Genomic DNA, 27,020 nt, shown 5'->3' on the forward strand with positions numbered 1-27,020 from the left:
TGTTTTTAACAGTTCACAGTTCACCTTAAGTATCCATCTATAACATAACAAACTCAATCTCTAACATTACAACTGGTCTCAAATATTTTATTTATTTATATCCAGTCGGTTACAATATTCATCAGGAAAACAATACAATCCCTTTCTTAAATCCTTTATTTTACTACGTCACTGACGAATGAGGCTAATAAATAATCAAGCAGCAGCTCTATTCCGCTATGTTTTATTTTCAATTCATTTGCATGCAAATTTTCAAATTTCTTTGTAAAAAGGCAACAAAAACAACAACTACAGAAAGTGCTATTCCATTTATTTGTGTTTGTTATTTTTCATTTCACGTACTGCAGTGTTGTTGTACGTTCCATACGTGTATCCACAACTTCATGCGAAGTACCCACACACTTCTTTGTATGGCGGACAAGGAGGAAGTAAATAAAGTAGTTCGACGATGGGGGACTAAGTTTTCTGCATTACCCGTCATAATGCATTCAGAAAGCATTTAAATGGCAGTGGCATTTGTGGAAAAGTGTTTGAAAATTGCAATTTGCGAAAAACAATAACAACAACACCAAGTAAAAACAAAAGATAAAAATGGCAAAATATAAAACGTTTATGTGAAACAAAAAAGTGCGATAAGAGGCAACGCGAAGCTTGTAGTCTGAGTAATAGTGAAAAAAAAAACACAATTTATAATTATTAAAAACCCATTCGACAATGCAACGCACGGCGTGGCATTAAACTGAAAACGAGTAACAAAGTGGGCATTTATGGGATTGTGAATGTTGGCGGTGGCAGCAATGACAGAAATCCCAAGTATAGCAGTTCCAACATCACCACCACCTAGCTAGTATTCGTGGCATATATGTCAATTTTCCTTGCGGCGTCTCCATCAGTCCATCCGTCTTCTGCCTCTATGCTCAATGCTTGAATATTTCTATTCATGACTTGTCTCGGTCGGTTGTACTCATTGTAGGATTTGTATTCATATCGAACAAAGATGGGTGGACGGATAGATGGATGGATGGATGCATATTGGATGGATGATATAGAACATATTGCTTTGCTCCCAGCCAACATACAACAGAGCAACTGGCCCAGTACACAAGTCTGTCAACCCCTTAAGGCTTCAATTGGTCTATTGTATATTGTCCCATTGTTGGAAATGGGAATAGTTGTCTAAAGAGGGATCCAAGATGCAGTACAGCAGTCGGGTAAAGTAAAACCAACAAATGGCAAAACTGCATTGTAATTCATGGTGCCTCTTCTCATTTCAATTGTTGCTCGAAATTATTTTTCATAATACTACTCTACAATAAAATCAAATTCAAATTCTGGCTATGCAGATAGCTGGTGTATGTGATTCGTATGTTGTAAGTGCAGATGTACATGTGGAATGCCTGTATATTTCAATTTGGCTGGTCGCCTTCTCTGTTTCCTTGGTATCGCATCGTTATATGGTGAATTGTAAATTTTTATTGAAATACTTTGTCATGTGAGAAAGTGTGTGAACAACGCTTCCCCATGCACTTTCTCACTTTCCATTGAAAAGGCATGGGATCTCTGCTGGTATGTACATTTTCAACAAACTATTTTCTTTCTATTTCCAATATGAGATGTTCCATAATAGATGGATGATAATACACTTTAAAACAAAGCATGTAAAAAAGGCGTTAAGTTCGGTCAGGCCGAACTTTCTATACACTCCACCACGACTTGTATTGAAGTAAAATGAAAAAATTAGTTAAACAATTAGTAAATACGTAAAATTGTCTTGGTAGAGCTTTTCTACCCATTGAGAGCCCGAAATACCAAGTTACAGCCACTACAGTAGACTAAAAAAGACTTCACATCGACCGTTATCGCAGTACCTTCCAATCTGAGAATCCGTAATATCTCTTCTATAGGGACTGTATTAAAACGTGAATCTATACCCATAATCAATCGGACGAAGCCATTCTAAAAATATAATGTGGCCAAATGCCTCCATATTCCAAAAATCGGGAGGTTTTGTTCTATGGGGTCTATATAAAGACGCGGACCTATACTGTATATCCCCAACAAAGACTAAATGCCAAATTTCAGCAATATCAGTAGAATATTGAGGCCACAACCATAAAAATACCGAAAATCGGGAGGTACCGTTCTATGAAAACTATATGAAGGCGTGGACCAATACCGAAAATGTTCAAATGTAAAGTTTTGTATCCCTAATGAAGACTAAATACCAAATTGCAGCCATTTGGGTGGGACATTGAGGGCATAACCTTCCAAATACCGACAAATTTCTACTAGAAAGTTTTACACGCCCAACGAAGGCAAGATGTCAAATTTCAGTTCTACAAACATTCCATACGGGACAAGGGAAACTTCTCTCATATCAGTGAGTGCACCCCGATTCATATTAGCTCAATGATAAGGGACCTACTGTTTTTTGCCGAGTCCGAACGGCGTGTCCTAAGACACCACTTGTAGAGAAGTTTTACATGGCTGAAACACTCAGGAAAAGTCGCCAACATTACTGAGGGGTATTTTGCCACCGTTGAAATTTTTTGATGTTGCCTGGCCGGGGAATCGAACCCCCAACCTTTAGCGTGCAAGGCGGGTGTGCTTACCATTGCACCACGGCGGTATAATTATACTCTCAATATTATGGTGAAGGGTATAAAATCGAAGGTAATTCTTGTGGCCCTGTTTGCGTGGGTTAAGTCCATGTTTCCAGATATGGGCATAGGCTTTCTGCCGGGCCACATTAAAATTACCCAAAGTATGTCCCTGGTCGTAAGTAAATTGGCATTTTGTGTCAAAAGTGACACAAATAATTCTAAATTCTAGTGTTTGAGCGTTCACTAGGCAGCACTTTTGTCTTCATAGCACTCATTTACTGTTTTTGAAAATAATTTCATATGAAATGCCCCACATATGAATATAATGCCGCATGCTGTTTGTTGATGTTGATCAACCTCCTTCTCAGGCATCATTATTTTCGTCATCACTGCCATTATCGCATTGTGGTGGTACAATGGAAAATCCTCTTCTCCACCTCCCCGCAAACAACGTGTTGAATTATAATAATTTAATTTAATGCATTTTTCGCAATATGTAAAGCATTTGTCAGCATGTAAGTATATGTGGCTTTTCTTTGGAAAGTTGTTCTTCAAAAACATCATCGTCAGTTCATCACCTAAATCAAATTTCTATGGTTGAATGGCGTGTATTCTATAATATTATATGAGCTAAAGTGCAACCATAACTATGGATACTTAGTAGTTGAGTAGAAACTTTGAACGCAATAATAGTGCAATGGATTTACTTAGAAGCAGAAAGTCAAAATCCATGCAAATATGGCAAAAATGTTTGGATTTTTATTTTTTGGCGTATTCAAGTTAGTACATTTTGCGGTTTAGCCATTGAAAATATTCTACTTGCATGAATCATCAAAACACCACAAAACGACCACATAAATAGCTTCAGTTTCCGCATTTCATAGTAATCATTTGTTAATCCTGCAATGACATTCCCCCGCCAAAAGCAACATATGAATCGCACATCAGTTCCATTTGCTAAAATGCGCCTAATTTTTATGACAAACTACATTGACAAATTTCATTGGTGAAATTTGTGACTATGCCGCACACGCACGTTACTTACACATTGAAGCGAGAACATTTAGAAACTATTGGCATCAATAAAATAAAAATAATCTCCTGTTGCTGCAAAGTGTGTGACACGGTTGTCATCGACTTGTTGCAAATGTTCTGTTTAATCTGCAGCAAAATTCCAAAATACGTGCATACAGTTAAATCTGACTTTTAGCAATTTTATTTAGTAATAAAATCACCTAACGTTAGGCCATGTTTATATTATAGCCTTTTGCAGGGTTAACCTTCTTAATGAGGATTTATTTGACGTATACGCAAAGGAATTGACATTTGAAACCCAGTTGGTTTGTTAAATCCGGTTATATATAAACGAACTATTATATTCAATATTGATGAATTTCCAAAGAATGCACTATTCCGTTTTGATCAGATACACAAGAACTATAGTAGCTAAAACGAATTCAAAACTACGCTCGAACAGGTCTTATAATGCACATAATGGCAAATTTGTGGACTCTTTTGAAGGAGGTATAGTCATTCTCCGAAGCCTGGACAAAATCTATTACTACGTTCGTGAGTCATCGTGCGCTTTCGATAGACAAAATGATTTGGTTTTAACATACACTCCAAACCAAATTCTTCTAATTTTATTTTGTTTATCCCCAAACGATTGACTGAATGAACGAATGAATGATTTCACGTCTATGATGTTCTGTGATACAGGACACAATGATTCAGAATTTGAGTTTCTTGGCCAAAACCCCAATTCCTGTCATTACCGATTTCTAACTTATATATGGAATTCCATAATAAACATATTGAAACCGAGAAAACCAAAATAGGTAAAAACATTGGAAAACCCCGCAGAAAAACATATTATGTTTAGGTCCAAACAAATATACCTTTGAAACATTTTGCAACAAATTTCAATTTTATTTGTTTGGATACAAACATACTTTTTATGTTAGAACATATTTTTGATGGGTGAAGAGAGGATTTTTGTCAAAGAGCTTACTTTAAAATAAAGAGATGTGGGTATGGTCACCATACAATGGTGCAATAGAAGACGCAGAAGTGACGACGGGAGGGTAAATAGATTTGGGACTGTTGCAAACATATATACATATGTTGGCTGCAAAATTTTTTGGGACATAAGTTAGAGAGGCCATTTTTCATCCGTGTAAAGATGACCATTTTTTATTTCGGAAGACGAGCACATTCTTCTAAAAATACAATCAAAGAAATCCAGATACAATTTTTAAGTAATGGAAAAATTATTTTCTCCCGTTGTTAATATTCAGTAGTATCGACAACCAATCTATCAAAAACCGCTATTCAATTGCCATGGCGGGCAAGGAGATCATGGAATTATCCTTGGCGATTTCAATGCTCATCACGAGATATGACTTACAGTCAGATGTTCGAACTCTCTGGATATTTGCAGCGCCAGTGCCTCTCTTCTGCCATTCACATCTTGGCGAACACAGGACGCACTAAATTCTGACCACATTCAGATCCTGGTCATGGTAGAGAAACCGACCAGCGCACATTCGAGATTTATAATAACTAGCATGGTTTCGTGAATTTCATTGACGACTCTTTACGTCACTTGCCGCAGTCATCGTATGCCTCAAAGGTGATAAGCTACTCAGAGAAATAATCATCAAGGCTGCAAAGCCCTAAAAATTCCTGCCGTGAGACCAAATTATCCGTCCTCGGCATCACGTTTGGACAACAGCGTGCCAACGATTTAACTGACCCTGACTGAATTGTACCATTGAGCGCCCAAATAGAGAATATTGTTATCGATGTATGTGATGGCCAGAACATCTCGACCATTGCACAATTATTGATCCACAATAAAATGTCTATCTGGATCCAATAATATGGTATTCTCCATTCACAATGGTATTCTCCATTCACATTCTCCATCTTGCTTTACATCAACGTGGTTTCAGTGTAGCCTATAGCATTTGTGAATATCCTAAATCAACAACGACCACCGAAAGGAACAATTGCGGCAGCACTTGATCTGCCCAAGGCGTTCGATACCGTAGACCATTCCAAGCATCATTAATGCCGCTTTTCCAATATGTTGTGCCAAAAATGGTAAAATATTTTTCTCTGAAATTCCCAAAAATTGTACATAAAGTGACAGAATACACACTAGCTAAAAGAGAAAAATGAAAATATTGTTGGTTGTACCGTTATATTTGAAGAAGCGGTATCTAGAAAATGAAAATTTTTTCGTTAAAATAAAATAATTAAAATCGCAAGGAAAATCGTCAATATTGTGTGGGCCATATTATAAAGGGTTAAGGGGTTAACACTTGTTGTGCAGGCCAAAAAACTCATTTTTCATGAATTTTTTTTAAAGAAACTACCACTATTTTTGAGTAGATCTTTTCTCTATCTGAAAGAGCACATTTTAAGCTACGTCTGGAATTTTTGTTGTTGAAAAATATTGCATAGTCTTGTGGTAAATGGCTACCTCCGAAACCCTTTTTTGTAAAAGCGTTTTGCGGTGCCAACGATAGCTCGAAAACGGATGGGCCGATCTTCGTTTATTTTTGTGGGTGTTTTAAGAACCTAATAATCTTGTCTTTAAAAAATCGAAAAAAAATGTGGGCTGGCAAAGTCAAAATTTAGATTTTAACGAAAAAAATTGACCATTTTTTGTCCAAAAATCGAGCAAAAAATGTTTAAAAAAAATCTGTCTATCTTAAAGACAAGCTTTTTATGCATATAATAGGCACACCAAACCATATGAAGATCGGTCAATTCGTTTTCGAGCTATCGTTGGCACCGACTTCAAAAATGTAATTTCGAGAAACACGCGTTTAAAGTTTCCACGCTACATACAAATCACAATAAATTGTTCCCTTCCAATGCTCATATCTCAGGCAATTTTGCTTTAAAATAAGCCAATAACATTTTTTTCGATTTTTTTAAAGTGGTAAATAGAGGTAACCCCTTAAGGGAATATTTTAATGGCTCTTGTTTCTATCCGATAGTAGCCTGACGTATTAAAATCTACTAAGAAGTAATCGTATTTGCTAGAGTTGTGCCAAATGAGCTATATGGAAATATCTAATTCACTACGCAGTTCCAATGGCCCACATCATTTGTATGAACAAGCTGTGTATACGTAATACCGTACGTTAGATTTTATGACGTTACTCAAACGTATTGGAAGTAGTACAGTGAACTAGGAATTAAATTGCTAAACTCTAGTATTTGCGATATAGCTCGAATGTATTTTGGAACTTTTTATTCAATATTTTTAATCAGTCCTTTTTCCGTAAGATATAACTAAAAATTATCGCGGTGTTCCGCTGTTCTAATGGTATACAAATTTAGAGGAGTCCTTGGTACCTATAACGGCACCATCAGATTTTATTTATTTTCAGGATTTTACCTACAATAATCAACCGATTTACTAAAATTTCAAATATAACGTTTTCTCCGAGTAAAAAATCTTTTTACTAAAAATTGCCAATATAGGACCACGTTTTGATATAACCAACACATAACGGTACCGCCGCTTTGAGGTTATAAATTTATAAATAAATGCATTTTTGTAGCTCTGCAAAATAAAAGGTATCCATTGGATAAATATCTCCTCCCCATTTCATGGCTCTATCTCCATCCGTTTAGAATATATAGATTTTTGACACACAAAAAACATTTTGGACACACTGTGCTTTGGATTGCTAACTACTTAAATGGTAGGCAAGCCTTCGTAGAATTCCGAGGGAGTACTGCAAGGCGGAGTACTATCTCCAATTTTGTTTAACATATATTTTGCAAATCTTCCAGCTCCCCCAGCAGATATTTCGGTGGTGCCGTATGTAGATGACTGCATTATAATTTCATCCCGCGTCAATATTGACGATGACAAATTTCTTCCGTGAACGCAAAATCTACAGTGTTCTTATTCACTACCTGATTGAGAGATGTCAACACTGTTAATAATACAAATATCCTTGCGTTATTCTTCGGAAATCTTTTTTCATTTCCTTCGCACGATATCCACATCAACCAGAAGGTGAAATCCAGAATGTCCTAATAGCGATATATAAGGTGGCTTTGTGTTCAGTTATGCTGCCTTGGTTTAGTTTTGCATCATTTTTGGTAAAAGAATAAAAAATGGACTTTGTTGCCCTTTGTCTTTTATATTTTAACCGAAATGACCCAAAACTTTATTCAAACGTTGATTGTAGGACAGTACAGTCCTACAGAGAACACATTGTTCCCGGTACGCTGAACTGTGGAAATCATTCTAGGCATTGAAGTAGGTAAATAAAATTTTGGTCAAATATTTGGATGTCCGTAGAAAGTTTGATATTCGAAATTGGCTATATAGGTCTACGTTTTGGTATAGTCCCAATACAAAATGACTAGAGACGTGCGACTCGTAGACGCTTTAAGGAATTTTAAATGTATTAGTTCTATTTGAACACCGAATTGGTTGTTATTTGTCTATATATGTCCACGTTTTAGTATATCCCCCATATAACGGTACCACCTAAATTGTCTGTTGTTTCGCATTTATTGTTCTAGTTTATTTATTTATAACGCTGTGCAGCAGCATTTTTGGGAGTTGGAAAATTCCATTCAGAAGTTTGACCTACGGCATAACTGTCATTCCGGCTTCGAAATATTATCTTCATCGACTTTCATCGCCAAAAGAAATGTTTCGCCCCCAGCCTTTGATCTTCATATCTGCGCGTAGCGATATTTTTCCTTAAAATCGGTTCAATAAAACGGGTTTTTTGTTCTAGCACTGCAACAAGCAAAGTTCCAATCAGCGAATTAATTTCATGTGATTGACAACTCTATAAGCTTTGTAATGGTATGCATATAAACTTAATCGGTTACTTAAAACCGGTTCAAAAATCGGTTTTAATGTCACAATATCCGGTTCAAAAATTGGGATAACCGGATCTGTCCTCCATGAACATTTGTTATTAACGTGTTGTTCATTACAGGAGCCTTTTTTGGTAAATATTTCTAAAGCACCCCAGCTGTCTACATTAGCAATAACCAATTGGTAAATCTACATACCAATAAATAACCAATATCGAATATACAGAAAAGCAAACACAGTTTTTTCTGAACCAATGCTGAGTAAACATCAAAAAGGACAATGAAAACGGGGAAATATTGATGTTGCCAAAGAGAACCGTACCTAAAATCTTCTGAGCAACATATTTGTAGAATATTTGGATGTTAAAAAATCTCATCTTGTGGTACTTCTACTACGGTTTAAGAAATAAAGGACGAAAAGGATATGAAAGGAATTGAGTTAGAAGAATGAAATATTATACAAAAAGATTCGCCAATCGATTTGACTGCAGGCAAATCAAAAAATGCATTTCGCGATATCTCAGAAACTTGACTTATGGCGTTTTGGGTTGTTAATATACTCACCAAAGGCTTTCATCTCCAGGAGGAATCTCCACCCCCAGATTTTGAGTTCCATTTTGTGTTACAGTGAATTTTTTGTTCTAGTAGTAAACAAATTTCTCCACAAGAAATTGTAAACATAGGACAACGTTTCGGTATGTGCATAGGTATGCATTTTATGTATACCTCCCTTATAATGCTATGGAAGCCGCTCCACAAGCAGAGCTGTATAAGATCGGAGGTGTATGGTGAGGAAAATGATTAAACCACAGGGGAAAAATTTCCTTCCCGACGCATATGGTATACTATTGAACGTATGGTGTAAACAACTAAAGGCACAAGTCAATAATATAATTAAGCCATATCAATTCAGCTTTAGATCTGACAAATCCACTACCGACTTTCCCCTGTAAAATTATACTCAGACCAAAAAATTATAATAATTGTCCCACAAATATCCCAGAAGGACAAGGAAGACTTCTCTCATATCAATGAGTGCACCCCGATTCATATTGGCTCAATGATATGGGACCTACACTTTATCGCCGAGTCCGAATGGCGTGTCCTAAGACACCACTTGTAGAGAAGTTTTACATGGCTGGAATCATCAAAAAATGTAGCCAAAATCTGAGGGGTATTTTGCCACCGTTGAAGATTTTGATGTTGCCTGGCTGGGCAACACGTCCTTCTGCGTGCAAAGACGGGTGTGCATACCATTGCATACCAAACACAAAAATGTGGTGTGTTGAATTTGAATATAATTTCACCTCAATTGTTCTAAAAATATAACATATGGTTTTTACCTTTTTTCGACTACCTATATGTGGTTAAGTATGTACTTAAAACCCATATTTAAGGAAGTAAGGATGTCATAGGAAGGAATTACTTCCTTAAATATGGGTTTTAAGTACATACTTAACCACATACTGGTAGTCGAAAAAAGGTAAAAACCATATGTTGTATTTTTAGAATAATTGAGGTGAAATTATATTCAAATTCAACACACCACATTTTTGTGTTTTTTATACCCTCCACCATAGGATGGGGGTATATTAAGTTTGTCACTACGTTTGTAACTACTCGAAATAATTATTGTAGACCCCACAAACTATATATATTCTTGATCAGCGTGCAATTCTACATCGATATAGCCATGTCCGTCCGTCTGTGGAAATCACTCTAGCGTCCGAAAGGATTGACGTAGGTGGATGAAATTTTGGGAAAATCTATTATATGTACGTAGGACTTTTGATATTGAAAGCGGGCTATGTAGGTCCACGCTTTCGTGTAGCCCCCATACAAAATGACGCGTGACGCGTCGTCGTTGTAAGGAATTTTTAAGATATTTGTCCCATTTTACCACCGAATTGGTTGTAAATTGGTATTTTGTGTCTCCAGAGACCCAAAAACATTCCTACCTAAGTTGGTTTATATAGGTCCACGTTTTGGTATAGCCCCCATATAACGCCCCATATAAAGTACGCGTCATTTTAATATATTTTGAATGTATTAGTCCCATTTGACAACAGAATCGGTTGTAACTTTGTATTTCCAGAGGCTAAGAAACATTTCCACCGTAAAGTGTTTATATAGGTTATTGGACGATATCTCCCGATTTTCGGTATTTTGAAGGTTTTGGCCTCATTATCACACCGAGATGGCTGAAATTTGGTATTTAGTCTTCGTTGGGGGTATAAAACTTTCCCCCAGAAATTTTTAGGTATAGGTCCACGCCATCATATAGTCCCCATAGAACGGTACCTTCCGATTTTCGGTATTTTGAAGTTTGTGGCCACATTAATCCACCAAAATAGCTGAAATTTGTGGTGGAGGGTATAAAAAGTTCGGCCCGACCGAACTTAACGCTTTTCCTATTTGTTTTCTATTTCTTTGATTTCGCTCTTTGCTGGTTTTGAACACACGAACACTACACACTAGGCCACTCATTCAAACAGTATGGGCTTGTTTAAACACATCCATGTACATTTTGTTCGTAATTTTGTAAACACAACACTCCCATGCCCACGGTGAGGTTTGAATACACCACCCTAGGATTGTCCGACTACAAATCTAGCTCTGTGTAAGTACGGAAGTAATTAAATATGTGTAAACCATTATATATGTATGTACTGCCTGATAATGCGGAGGGTAATGAGCACTCATTATTCGGTAATGCATGAAGTAATGACATGTGCTTACCAAATTTTTGCTGGTCTAGAGTATTTTTAATTGAAATATTTTTAAGACACTGTTACATTGTTTCTATACAGGGGGAAGACATTTGCAACTCTTATCCCTCTCTAAATTCATAGAACAAAATTTCCTCATTCCAACATTTACACATTCAACAACAAATTTGTCTCTGCACATTACATTTCAAAATGATGCAAAATGTTTTGCATCGTTCTACATTTAAAGTTGTAAACACGATGGTCTGCCGCTGACATACTCTAGCTCTTCTTTGGGATAAAGAGGAATTCTTGGAAATATTACATATTTTAATTTATCCGTTTTTTTTTTCTCGAAATTTCTTACTATATTTTTAGACCATAAATAGTGTGTTGGCAAATAAACTCTGAAATGTTGCACAACTTAAATGCAATGTAATGTAAAACTGCAACAACTACCGGCAACAACTTTGCTAATAATATGACTAAAAATCTGGAGAGACATTAAAGGAAGCAATTCTGGCGATTCGCATCTCCAAGAGTGTGTCAATAGTTATTAGGAGTATGGCTAACTAGGCAATGAAACTAATTCAACTTTATCTGATGTTGTTCCAACAGCCTTAGGCCATTCAGTGCTTATTAAAGGTGAGGTGATGATAAATAGACCTAGGCATTTGTTGTCGTTTTTGTAAATTCGCGTTACAAGATGGATAATGGATTTTTTTGTTCTTCTCCTACTTAAGCCGTCGGCCACAAACATTTACTTGTTCTGTACTGCTTTTCATTATGGCCATAAAGTTACACTCATGACTTTTAAGATGTCGAGCTCATCTACTATTTCTTGAGATGGCGATGATGAAAACGATGATGACGGGATGAGCTAAATGTTGTTTGCAATTATAATTTTCATTCAACATCTAGAATTTATTCCGTTTCATTTAGTTCGGTTTTATTCCATTTCATTGCTTCTGGTTGGTTGCTGGTAAAGATAATTGCTTTTGGCATTAACTTTATTTTGGAGAAGTTGTGTTCTGCTGGTTGTGAGTGAGTGAATGTACTTGCCGTGCGAGATGCCGTGGTTTTCTGGGATAATAAATTTAAACTTTGACTGTTTATAACTGTTTCTTTATTACTTGAATTTGTAAATTCATTAAAAGTTATGTTTATTGTCTTGTGGAAGTGTTTTAAACATGTTTCTGCTATCTACGAGTGGATGATAATTATCCGTTGTTTGCTATTTAAAACATTGGTATAATTAGAATTCATTTGGAAGTTTGGGAACAAAGAATATATTTTAAATTATTTGTAGTAGAAATAGCAGTTTCCTGAATAAGTTTTAAACATGATATCTGCATATTAAAAGTAAATAACTAAATATAGCAGTAATAGTGCACATATTTTGTACCGTTCGCTCGCCAAGCCCGGTCTGGAAGTATTGTGGTGACTAAATTACAGATTAATTAAAAACAAAAAATCTATCGTGATTAGTACTATAAGCGATGAATCACTTCAAATCATTTGATTGGACAATGCCCCACATATAGCTGCTGCTACAATTCCAAAGTTCAATCCGCATATTACATTTTATAGTAAATAATTTGTAAGAAATGTCCCAGCAAATTGCAAGACTCATAATTAAACTTCCCCGCTAATTCACTCTTCTCTGCATACATTTTTATAATTATTATCATTTTTCCCACAGAATAATATATTTTTGTTTCGTATTATACTTTTCATTTGTGAGATGATGTTGCTTCTGTTGTTGATGATGTTGCTGATGGTGCTGCCAAGGAAATTATTAATTTCCCCCTTGAGAAACATAAAGCTATGAAAGCAGTGGAAATGTTTTAAAAACAAAAAGTCGTCTAATGTAAACAACCACACAACGCTAACAAAACCAACAACAACAAAGTACTAAATGTAAATGAAACACAAGTATGGCAAAAAAGTCTGTGTGCCCCCGAAATGGTAACCCAATGTAACCATTTGCAACAATGTGGAACTACACACTCCAAACAAAAGGAAGGCATAAGACTCTAATGGATGTGGGGCATCAGAATTATTAAAACGAGAAGAGGAAATTAAATGCACTGTAAGTTGTGACTTTGTACTCAATGAAGGTAAATGAAGGATTGTGGATATGGAATAGGGCGTCACCTTTAATTTTTAATAGTATTAAAGTCCTAGTTTCCACTAAAACACTGTTTGTTTTTATTTAAACCAATAATATTAAATTAACAATTAAATTATTAACTTATATTAAATAGAAACATTAAGTAATAAGGTTAATAAGTAAGAAACTCGAAAGGCTGCTTTTGACAAACACCAACTTTTCAATTTCCTCCACTTTTGACTTCAATTTATTTAGTAGTGCTGACATGTATTTTCTTGAGCATAACCTCTTTATCATAAAGACATTGCGGGATTTCTCCACACTCTGTTGTGATAGATGTTTTTATACTCTCAGCCTTCAGTATATACACTTTGATACGACCAAAATTGTGCCTCATCGTAATAATGGTTTTAGACCCATAGTATGTTTAGACGAAATCCGTTTTAAACTATTTGGAGTCGATTTAGCCATGTCCGTCCATCTGTCTGTCTGATTGGCTGATGCGCACTATAACTCTCGAACGGAACAACCGATTTGGTTCAAATTTTGTATGTCGTAATTTTTGTACAAAACATAGTTAAAGTTCCAAGATAGCTCATATCGGTCAACTCCTTACGGCACCTCCCCCGCAAAAGTTCAAAAATATTCACTAAAATGATAATGACCCAAGAACTCCAAGAAACCCTGCCGTTACCAACTAAATTGGCAAATCTTCAAGGTTGCGAGAGTTTCTGATTAGTCTAAACTTTACACACCGTATTATTTTATAAGTCATGTATCAGGGTGGAATATGGACTACATCGTCCCCATCCTTCGGGTACCTCCCACACAAAATTTGGGAAAAGTGCAGTTCGAGGACTCGCCTCCGATCTATTTGAAATTTTTTGCAGAATGTTGTTTTCACGGTCCCTATTACAATTGCACAATTTTTTCCGGGGTAAGTCCATATTTCCTGAGATAATGGCCCAAAAGCTCTATAAAGCCCTGCCGGCACATACTAAAATGGCTAATGTGCAAGATAACTCTCAAACTTTTTCAAAAATTTCTTCCAAACTTAGTTTAACGTAATTTAATATGTATTTTGAGTTCTCTATAAATAAGAAGTTTAATTACTGAAAATTTGTGATAAATGTCAATGATTTGCTATAGCCCCACATACAGATACCACGTATTTTGAAGCAAACTCGTGATACAAAATCAATATATTTTATATTTTCTTTAGGCCCGAGGCTGAGGTTATATCTCCGTCAGCACAACTGACTCATACTTTCTTACTTGTTTTACTCTTACTCCTCTTGGGAGCATAGGGCTTCCACAAAGCATCTTACTCGATTAGTTTCTGTTATTTTTGCATCTTCCATGTAAGATTATTTTGTCTTAGTTCTCGGGTTACTGTGCATCGCCAAGTGTTTCATGGTCGACCTCGATTTGTGGTCCTTGGGGATTCCACTCAAGCGCCACCTTGATTATGCTATGAATAGTTTTTCTTAAGGTGTGACCATTTACTACGTATAATCTGCTTTTGTATATGTTTCTGGTTCGTTAGGTTCCGCAGCACTATGTTACTTATGGTGTTGAGACAGAATATCCTGACGCATTCGTTTAGGAATACTTGTAGCTTTTGCGTGATGGTGTTAGATACAGTCAGGGGTGTATATAATACCGGTTTATATGTTGGGAGCAGCATATTTTTGGATGCTTACTTCGGTTTCTTTTGGTCCGTTTAGAGGCGGAGCAAACCCCAGTTTGACATTCATTCGAATTTCTGTGAGATGCAACAGATGTCGGGATTGATTGAATCTCATTAGTTGTTCTGAACTCTTCTCTATTTTTGTGGCTGTTAGAGTGATTGCCACAGTCGGACAAGCATAGATCGACTCAAAATTTTACTCTAATCAAGAATATTTATACTTTACTAGCGGACCCGGCGAACTTCGTCTCGCTATTAAGGAATATAATTTCATACAAAAACTCAATTTTCGATTTTTCCAATTTTCCGACTTTTCCAGAAAGATTTTCCAAAATTTTCTTCCGTAAAGACCTTCTCCTCGAAAATACGAATAACTGACAAAAAATTTTACAGAAATCGGCCTAGCCGTTCTCATTTTATGAATTACTATACATTTTTTACACCATTTTTATATATATATAGATAGGGCAGCAAGTAAATATTCCAATTTGTTACAAACAGAAAAACAAATTTAGTATACTGTCCATTCTATGGTGTAGCATCTTGTATGCATGCATATTCTTATTATACCCTCCACCATAGTATGGAGGGTATATTAAGTTTGTTTTTCCGTTTGTAACGCATTGAAATACTCATTTGCGACCCTATAAAGTATATATATTCTTGATCAGGGTAAAATTCTAAGTCGATCTGAGCACGTCCGTCCGTCCATCCGTCCGTCCGTCTGTGGTAAACACTCTAGCATCCACAAAAATGGAGATAGGACGCTGGGAAAATGCGTCTTTTGTTTGCAGGCAGGTCAAGTTGATGATGGGCTATATCGGTCCACGTTTTGGTATAGCCCCCATATAACGGTACCCCCCGATTTACGGTGTTTTGACGTTTTTAGCTACATTTTCAGACCGATTTGACTATAATTTGACATTTTGGGTTCTTAAGTATTAATAAACTTATATAACAAAAGTTGTGGACATAGGTCCACGTTTTGGTATAGCCCCCATATAACGGTACCCCCGATTTGCGGTATTTTGACGTTTTTAGCTACATTTTCAGACCGATTTAGCTATAATTTGACATTTAGGGTTCCTAAGTATCAATAAACTTATATAACAAAAGTTGTGGACATAGGTCCACGTTTTGGTATAGCCCCCATATAACGGTACCCCCCCGATATACGGTATTTTGACGTTTTTAGCTACATTATCAGACCGATGTGGCTATAATTTGACATTTAGGGTTCTTAAGTGTTAATAAACTTATATATTAGAAGTTGTGGACATAGGTCCACGTTTTGGTACAGCCCCCATATAACGGTACCCCCCGATTTACGGTATTTTGACGGTTTTAGCTACATTTTCAGACCGACTTAGCTATAATTTGACATTTAGGGTTCTTAAGTGTCAATAAACTTATATTACAAAATTTGTGGACATAGGTCCACGTTTTGGTATAGCCCCCATATAACGGTAACCCCCGATTTACGGTATTTTGACGTTTTTAGCTACATTTTCAGACCGATTTAGCTAAAATTTGACACTTGAAGTTCTTAAATGTCAATAAACTTATGTGACAAAACTTGTGGACATAGGTCCACGTTTTGGTATAGCCCCCATATAACGGTACCCCCGATTTACGGTATTTTGACGTTTTTAGCTACATTTTCAGACCGATATAGCTATAATTTGACATTTAGGGTTCTTAAGTGTAACTAAACTTATATAACAAAAGTTGTGGACTTAGGTCCACGTTTTGGTATAGCCCCCATATAACGGTACCCCCGATTTACGGCATTTTGACGTTTTTATCTACATTTTCAGACCGATTTAGCTATCAATTGACATTTAGGGTTCTTAAATGTCAATAAACTTATATAACTAGTGGACATAAGTCCACGTTTTGGAATAGCCCCCATATAACGCTACCGCCCGATTTCAGGTATTTTGAGAATTTTACCAACAAGTTTTAACCGAATTATCTGTAATTTGAACATTTGACATTTGAAATTCTTAGTGGTCACCACACCTCTCCACCAAAAATTGTCAAGAAAGCCCCCATATAACGGTACCTCCCGATTTTCAGTAATTTGATGATTTTAGCTACAATATTAAACCGAACTAGCAGTAATTAGACATTTGAAGTTCTAAGTGGTCGCAACACCTCTCCATCAAAAATTGTCAACATAGGTCCATGTTCGGATATAGCTCCCATGTAACGGTACCTCCCAATTTTCAGTAATTTGGCAATTTTAGCTAAAATTTTTAACAGAACTAACTGTAATTTGACATTTGAAGGTTGTAGTGGTCACCACACATCTGCATCAACAATTTTCAACATAGCCCCAATATAACGATACTTCCCGATTTTCGGTACTTTGAGGATTTTACTTAAAATGTTTAACCGAACGTAGGTCCATGTTTTTGTATAGCCCCAAAACAAACCTCCCGATTTTCCGTATCTTAGCTTTATTTTTTGGACGAACTTTCTGTAATTTGAAATTTAAAAGTCAACAAAAATTCTGCAACAAAAATTGCTCATTTAAGTTCATATTTTCGTATAGCCCACATACCTCCGAACTAGCTGTTAATGACATTTGAAGTTCCCATGTTATGTACCAATTTTCGGTATTTTGAGGATTCTAGCTGCAATTTTTAACCGAATTAGGAGTTATTTGACATTAAAGGCTCCCATCAAAAACTGTCAACATAGGCCCATGTTTTATTATAACCCCTATATAACAGTACCTCCCAATTTCTAGCCCACCAAAAATTGTCAACAGTTAGATATAGGCACCATAAAAAAGGGCCTCCCGAATGAAGCATTTTATGTACATTATCTGACATTTTAACGTACTCACTTAAAGTTAGGGACAGGAATAAATATTTTATGGTGGAGGGTAGGAAAAGTTCGGCCCGGCCGAACTTAATGCTTTTTTACTTGTTTTTTATTGCAATGGTCTTCGAGGTAAGAGCGGGGAAACTACCATGCAATGGTAACAACGTTCTGAGGAAGGATCGCACCAGATGTGGAAGTGGGGGAACAGCTTTCCTGATGCATCTGTCAGTTCAATACAGACTTGTAGTGCGATTCTCTAACTAATTTTTTGATTTACCGACAAATGTCGGTAAAATTAAAATGCTTATAATGTCGGTAACTAACGAAATTATTCGGTAAGTTATCGACCAGTAAAAGTAGTCATAAAGTTCTACCGATAACAACAGTGTTGGCAACTTTTATTTAAAATTTTCATTCATAATTTTGCGCTTAAATTTTACCGATTTTTTTTTAATTTTGCCTGTTGGGGCGAAGATCATTTTTAATGATTTTTATTAATTTTTTCGTTTAGAGTTAAGCTTGACGATCGACATTTTTTTGCAAGTGAAAAAGGAAAGCCCAAACAGTCACCAAATTATGTGACCTGGTTTCTCTGTTAGTTGAGCAGCTCTTCAGACATATCGACTGTGGAATGGCTTCTCTGTTCTAGAACTTTTGGTTTTTCAAATGCAAATGTTTTTTTATACAATAATGGATATTTGGCCGTTGAATTGTAGTTTCTTCATGACAAGTGCTTTTTATTGCGCAGCCTTTGAAGTTATAAGTTTGGTTTTGAACGCTAAGACGCCGTGAGAACATTTTTTTCATATGTTTTCACGGACGTGGGTTCAAATCCCAGCCGAGCTCTGCCTGTTTTTTTATTTTTTTTTTTTTATTTAATTTTTTTTTTTTTTTTTTGAAATTTTGCCTCTTAGGGCGAAGATCATTTTTAATGATTTTTATTCATTTTCTCGTTTAGAGTTAAGCTTGATGATCGAAAGATTTTTGCAAGTGAAAATCCGATTTTTGTCTGTAACTCAAAAAATGAGTTAGAGAATCGTACTACTGTTATGCTTGAGACTGGTTCTAATAACCAGTGTATGGAATATATGGGGGTAGCAGTCAGCACGTCATGTGTTGTGTCATTCTATCCTAGGTAATGGCCATAAGGGTATAGTCCTGGCATATTGATAGATCTATGTTTTGCACAGGTCGTCCGACGTCACCTGGAAACCCGCCACTTCTCTCTCGTCTAAATCAGCAAACCACCCAAGTTCTTACCACTGATCGCCGAACTTTTAACAATCATGGGGAATCTAAATGGCCTAGTTTCAGAGAGTTCAACAATCACCACTTCGGAAAACTGTCCAACCCTTCAGTTGTTCGAGTAGCAGAAAGGACTTTCCGGGACATCTTGACTGCTGTACCCACTAGACATATAACTGCTGGTTATCTAAAGAGTTGCAGCATTGGAGCCGGAATATGTGAATTGTGGGCAACCGTTAAGTCACTGCCGAACCCTGAGAAGAAGGAGGATAGGCACTTAGTCATTAGGCGACGTTGCACTGACTGATCCCGAAAGCTGCGAAAGTTATTTTAATCTTCAAGAAGATGGTGCTTTAGATCTTTCTCTGTCGAGAAGGAACCAACCCAATATACAATAGATGATGTTGCAAATGGCATTAGGAGCGGTAAAGCATTCATCCAACATAATATCCTCTTCAAAAGTTCTCAACCTATCGAAAGAAATCCACATTGTTCATTGTAGTGGAAGAAAATTCAAACCTACCAGAATGCCGCCCCGAGGACTGCAACAGGTCTCTTCATGACACCAGTAGACCATATTAATGAGGAGACGAAGTTTTTACCGGTGCATCAGCACAACAGGATGTTGTCGATGTAGTTCCTGCTTGGGTGTTAACGCCGTGAGCATCCCTGTCACGATTTAATGGACAGTCTTCCTCCACCCAGGCCCTGATGCCCAAGTCATTGCTGCTAACGAAATTAGCAACAGAACACCAAACCACCAACATTAGCTTTACACACAAACTATACCAACACAAGATGGCAGAAGAACGCCAGCTGCCAAGGCAAACACAAGTGGTTTTAGCCCAGTTAAGATACGGAATTGATGCCACGCACAGCACGACACACTGCATTTGGTTAACCCCTCAGCTAACTCCACTCACCTGTCTCCTGATTTTTTATGGACGCAACCAGTCCAGTTTGCAGCATTTTTTGAGTCTGGATACAGAGGAATCAGAACCTGATAACTGAAATAATACACGAACGAACATAATATGTTGCTAAAATAACAACAATGCATATTTTCAACTGTCTTGCCAACATTCTCAAATAACACAATTGCTTTGTAAACTTTTTCCAAAAAACATTCAAGCTAATCTAGCCGTAATTGATTTAAATTTGGGAAGATAAATAAAAAATTTAATTAAAGTGCACTGCAAAAAAGAAGAACAAACTAACTTACTAAAAATTGTATTAATGAAACTTGTTTTCCTCTGCCCAAAATTCCAAACATACATTCTCCCATAGGTCGTCACATTAAGCCGATGAAAAAATAACAAAACAATACTCCACTACAACTTTTGTTGTTTGCTTCTCATGCCTCTTGTTGCTTGTAGATGAAATTAAAAAAAAAGCTGAAGAAGCTTGCTTATTACTTTTACTTTGTTATTGTTTTTTTCCACTGTTGTTGTTTTGGTAAAAATGTTTGAACAAAATATTCCCTTTGGCAATTTACAGGTTGTCAAAGTATCGTCCTCCGTCTGCCCTCCATCGTTTGTGCTCTAGTATTTATATTTCTTTCTGTCTATCTGTTGCGGAACAAGCCAAAAGTTATTTACTCTAAAAAACCGTTTGTCGTTGTCGACAATGACGAGTCGTTCGCACTAGGATATAATTTCCTTAAAGTCTCACAGGATTTAAACTTATTTTGTTTGTGGGGCGGGATATTTTGTTACCACTACTAAAAGTTAGAAGAAGTAAAAGTTAACTTCTTACGAAAACTTCCGTTTTATGAGAAAACATTTGAAGTTTTGGAAGAAGCAATTGCCTGTTGTTGTTTGATGGACAAATTTTTAGGGAAATATGTTATTCTTGTGTTTTTTGTCAGCAGCAAGAAATAAACAATTTGTAAAATATTTATGAAAATTGCTAAGTGTTTTTGTTTACTTTGATATCCTTTGGGTAATACATCGTTTGACTTGTCCAGTAACATCGTTGTCGTTTAGATACAGTTGATGGAGGATGCTAGGTCTACAGAATTCTGAAATCTGGACCCAGAATATAAGACTTGTCATTCGCTTTGTACAAACATATTTCCAAATACGTAATGGCCAAGGTTAAAGTTCTCCTTTATCAAATAGTGTTTCTCGATTCTATTTATAACTCAATTGTATTCGAACTACATACATACGTTCGTCAGAAATTGGGATGAACATCCCAGCAAAATGTTCGATGCCAAATATGCTATTCACGAATGGGTGCAAGTGAAATGGAATGTAATTTTTTAGCATCTACACTCATTCTTTTTACAAGAGGGAGGTCACGCTCTGCAATTAATTTTCAGATCCTAAGCATGTCATCTTTGCTAACTCGGTGGAATGACATCTTCAACAATTCTTCGGCTTGGCATCTATATTAATCCATTGGCATGTCATCTTAACCGATTGCCTAGAATAGCATTTTCATTAATCTTTAGCATGTCATTTTCACTATCCCTTTGGCATTAAATTTTCACTTCTTGTTCGGAAAATTGAAAATGCTGTATTGAAATAGGATTTTCATGATATTTTATGAATTTATAGGAATTTGTGAAATAACTATTATTTAATTATCATCAACAAGTTTACATCCATAATTGCAGTTTGTTGTTGTAACAGTAGTTTATATGTTTGTATGTCAGATGGTGTGTCGTGCGAGCCTGTACCGCATGATAAGCAGATGTTTTGCACGATGTCATAAATCCTTGCCCTATAGGAATTTACGATCTCAATGCCGTCTGCAGCGGCTGGTATTCAGGAGAGGTATAGGTTAGACAGTTCCGGCAATATCAACCCACCTTGGACAACTCCTTGTTTCACTCTACGGGTCTTGGACTTCTTGATCCTAAATTCTACGTACGAATGGCGTCCACACATATAATTCCAACGTTTCCAACTTGGCAGGAGCGTAGTCTGCTCGATGACCTCAAACAGCGTGGAGTGCTTGACAGTATCAAAGGGTTTTGATAAATCAAGCGCCACTATCACTGATCTTTAGCACGGCTTGCTCTGATTGAGTCCTCGACTAATATGTGTGGAGATGGCGTGCAGCGCAGTTGTTATGCTGCTTACGAATCACATGCTATTGATCGGCAACTGGACTGTTATTTGTGATGCTGGTGAGGACTAAAGCCCCAAGGGCCTTTGCTACGGCCGACAAAAGCGATTTACTGTCATTCTTGCCAGATACTTGACTTCCGGCCGACCAACTGTTGCAGTTTTAGCATCGCCGCTGCTCGCAACAGAGTTTACTTCCTCCGCCACTGATTTTGATTCATCTTAAAAAAGGTGTTTTACTTCCCATAACAAGTACAGATTTTGACATGGACTCCAACTGCAAATTACTATTTCGTGAATTTTATTTTACAAGACTTGGAAATGTATACTCTTTCGTTTTGTAGGGATCTACAAATCGATTTGCTTATAAAGTTCTGTAGAGCAGGGTTCTCTAGACCACGTAAAGAAACTTGTAAAATACCAAAGAGTGCAGTCAGACTCTATTGTAAGCTCAATGATTGGGCTTTCATATCATAATAAATCTTATATAGCTTTAAACGTATTTAGATAAATAAAAGAAAATATACATGTGTATAAATAAAAGCACAAAATTCATCTCTGTTGGATCGATGGAATGGGTTCAAATGCTGATCAAAATATCGGATCTATCACGACTTCCTTTGAATGGGTTTAAATGCTGATTAAAAGATCGGATCTTTCACGACTTCATTTGAACCAGTGCAAAAGATCCAGTGAAATCGTGGCAACTCATGGAACCACTTCCATAAAATTTTGCTGGGATAGTTCGGTTGGTGACTAAAATACTTAGAAAATATAGGGAATACTACATCGTTACTAAATGTGGTATTGGCTTACAAGAGTTTCGCACACACACAGAAAAAAATATATTTGATCCAACAATATTCCAAGAGCAAAATATATATTGTAAAGATCTTGTTATATTGTTCTTTTTGTAGTATTGCCTGTTCAACAATTGTTATTGTCAAACTGGACAATATTATGTGTTCTAATGTAATAGTTTTGGTCAGAAGTAACAATATTTATTGTTGCAATGCACAAAAGTTTTGGTCAAAATGGACAATAAATATTGTTAGAACTTTCAATAATTTTGGTCAAAAGTAACGATATTAACAATATAAGCTAACGGAAGGGAGTATAGATAGTAAACATGTAAGAACGGCGTTCAGTTCAGTTGGGTCGAACTTGTTATACCCTCCACCACGAGTTGTGTTGAAGAAAACTAAATACCAAATTTCAGCAATTTCAAAATACCGAAATTCAGGAGGTACCGTTATATGCGGGCTATATCAAAACATCGACCTTCGACCGACAAATTTCTGGCGGAAAGTTTTTAGACTCAAAGAAGACTAAATACCAAACTTCCGATATTTCGGTAAGATAACGTGGGTAAAACCTTCAAAATACTAAAAATCAAGAGGTACGCTTCTATGGGGTTATACGAAGACGTGGACCTATACTGATAATTCTCTTCCGGAATATTTTATACCCCCTTAAAAAACTAAAGAACATATTCCAATCATTTCAGAATTGCGAAAATCGGAAGGTATCGAAACGTGGACCTATACCGACGAATTTCAGTCGGAAAGGTTTTTACCTCCAACGTAGACTAAAACCAAATTTCAGCCATTTCGGTGGCTGATTTTGATTTGTAGCCACAACCTTAAGGGCAATATGACCTATACCTAAAAATTTCAGGTGGAAAGTTTTGTACCCCCAACGAAGACTTAATACCACATTTCAGCCATTTCGTTGAAATATTGAGTCCACAACCTTCAAAATATCGAAATTTGGGATGTACCGTTCTATGAGGCTATATGAAGGCGTGGACCTATACCGACAAATATAGGGCGGAAAGACTAAATACCAAATTTCAACCATTTCGATGGCTTATTGTGGTTACAACCTTCAAAATATCAGAAATCTGGAGGTACCGTTCTATGGGGGCTATATGAAGGCGTGGACCTACACCAACAAAATTCTGGGGGAAAGTTTTATACCCCCTAACGAAGAATATTGAGGCCACAAACTTCCAAATACCGGAAATCCGCAGGTGCTGTTCTAGGGTGCTATATGAAGGCGTGGACCTGTACTGACCTCTGGGGGAAAGTTTTATGCCCCCAACGAAGACTAAGTACCAAAATTCAGTGTGATAATGATGCTAAAAACTTCAAAATACCGAAAATCGGGTGATAACGGTGCCACTGTATATGGGGGCTATATCAAAACGTAGACCGATATAGTCCATTTGAAATACCAAACATCCTAGGAGTAATATGAACTTCTACACCAATTTACAAAGCTCTTTCTTAAAAATTGCGAGCTATTTCTTGAATTCAGACGCACGGATGGACAGACGGACATGGTTATATCGACTTAGAGTTTTACCCTGATCAAGAATATGCATACTTTACTGGGTCTCCGATGAATATTTCGATGTATTACAAACGGAATCACAAATTGAATTATATGGTGGATGGTATAAAAATATGTATTTTTGACTCAATAATAGAAAAACAATAACAATACATACTTAAAACTCCAACAAAGGCATTTTTCTGACAATATTTTTTGTAAACATTCCAGATTATGATAGGTCCTACCATCGGTATTGTTAATGATTTTTACAATACTTCGGAAGTTCGCAAGTTGTTTTTGTTTTTTATGGTTGGAGGAAAGTGGAATTTTTGGATTTGCAATTACAATGCTTGAACAAAACAAATAAATTATTTGAACAAAAATTGATATTCTTGTTTAAACAAAAGCGAAAAGTATTTTTTCTCTGCCTGCAGATGACTTCGTTGTACAAAGCAGTTATGTTAATCATTGCACAACGGTGCCGAAACATCCCTTAACAATAATCTGAGATTCCTTAAATACATATTATATGTATCCTTGGTCGAACACATTAAAGATTACTTTAATATATTTTCTTTCATAGTCTTCTCTTATAACTTTTAATTGCTATCTAAACGTTTTATGTGTGTTCTCCCCTTTGCAATAAAAGTTCTTCTAAACCTTATCATTTTCAGTCTAAATTAACGTCTTAATTTTATTTCTCTCTTTTTTCCAGGTAAGTGCAACCGCTCAACGTAATTTATGCTGAATTTTATGATCAAATTACACGTAAGTCTCCTGCTACTGCAACAACAAAGAACTGACCATTGCCAATTGAAGTTTTGTTTTAATTTGTTTGCCATTTTAATTACAACAAAGAAGTGCTGCAATAAAATCGAAAACCAACAAAAAAGCAATGAAATTTTATTTCTCCCACCCACTCCAAACGCCCTGAATTAATGAAACCAAATAACTTTAGTTGACCAAATGACTTTTACACATGTTAGGCAAACAAGACACGGACAACCACTATCCACGACCCTTCGATTAGTTGTTTTGAGGGAGAAAAAATATACCCCTGGGAGTAATGTGTGGTCTCTATTAAATCACTCGGAAACTTACAAACATGAGGAAGTATAGACTTCCCAGGGAAACTAAAAAACGTAAGCATTCGCAAATTGCTAAATTTGTGCAAAAGACACAAGCAAAAACAATAAGACTTGGCAGAACACAATAACAACAAAAAGGGAACAAAACTGTAACATATCCATCTAACAATCCATGGGTAAAGCCGGTTGTGCTTGCTCTCTTCCACAGAAAAACATTTTCATTTTGTCCGCTTTTCAACGACCGTTCGTTAGTTTACTTGTTCGGTGGTGTTTATTGCCAGGTGACATGTAACACATTTTGCGTGTCACTCAAGCATTTAGAATTAAAGTCGTTGAAATGGAAATTTTTATATGTCACCAGGGCTTCTGGTGAATGTATTTGGATAAACTGTTGCTCTGCTCTGCTGGGCCTGTAGGTGACAATGGATTAAAGTGAATTTCAAGAAAACTACGAAGGTCCCATCCACTTTTGCAACATTTAACAAATAACCATTGAATTATAGTTCGTGGTAAAGATGCGTTAATTATATTACCAAAAGTGCTTAACGGAAAAGGCATTGTCTGCCTAAAGGTTTGCCAACAAGTTATGTTGATAATTGCCAGAATATTATTAAGCAATTTCTTCTCCAATGTGTCAACTGAAAATAATAACAAAAAACTGTTAATTGTCGAATAATTTCGTTCTTTTGGTTTGGATAAGCTTTATTGTGCGATGATATGTATTGTCATACCTGTTAAATTTTTTTTGCTAACCCAGCAATGATGATGTGAAAGATCCGAATTTTCGGTATTTTGAGAATTTCAGCTACAATTTTTAATCGAACTATGTGTAATTTGACATTTACCCCCAGTTTATGTATTTCGAAACGAAAATGTGTGCGCATGAAAGACACCCAAACTTTGGTTTTTGAAATATTATTTTAATTGCTTTTGCTTCAAAACAAAAAACAAATTTGAAATACACACTCAAATTTGGTAGTTTTTCTTCCGCATTCGTTTTCTTATCGACATACATAAACAGGCCCTTAATGTTCTTAGGGGTCACAACACTTCTTCATCCAATAATTATCAACATAGGTCCGTTGTTAGGTATACCCCATATAACGACACATCCTACTTTCGGTGTTTTGAGGGTTTTAGCTAATTTTATTGACTACCCGTAACTTGATCTTTGAGATTCCTTGTAGTCACGAAACTTCTCCACTAAAAATTGTCAACATAGATCCATGTTTAGGTATAGCCCTATATAACAGTAACTTCTCATTTTCGGTATTTTGAGGGTTTTAGCTGCATTTTTTAACCGAAGTAGCTGGGTGCCACCGTGGTCGAGGGTTCGATTTCCCGGCCAGTCAACATCAAAATTTTCAAAGGTGGCAAAATACCCCTCAGTAATGTTGGCTACATTTCCTGAGTATTTCAGCCATGTAAAACTTCTCTACAAAGTGGTGTCTTAAGACACGCCGTT

General features: G+C 36.3%; 1 protein-coding gene and 1 long non-coding RNA gene across 15 annotated transcripts in view; both read left to right on the top strand.

Annotated features, from left to right (window-relative positions):
• Positions 1-27,020, top strand: part of spri (Src homology 2 domain-containing protein sprint) — a 613,225-nt gene that overhangs the window by 343,038 nt on the left and 243,167 nt on the right. The gene's annotated exons all lie outside the window — the stretch shown is intronic.
• On the top strand, positions 296-25,345 carry LOC141396787 (uncharacterized). Its single transcript, XR_012411243.1, has 3 exons — positions 296-354; positions 12,921-13,268; positions 25,183-25,345. It is a non-coding gene; the product is annotated as an uncharacterized lncRNA (long non-coding RNA).

The sequence above is a fragment of the Musca autumnalis genome, unplaced genomic scaffold, assembly GCF_047663935.1.
Source record: "Musca autumnalis isolate F117 unplaced genomic scaffold, ASM4766393v1 scaffold_3, whole genome shotgun sequence".
Classification (NCBI taxonomy): domain Eukaryota; kingdom Metazoa; phylum Arthropoda; class Insecta; order Diptera; family Muscidae; genus Musca; species Musca autumnalis.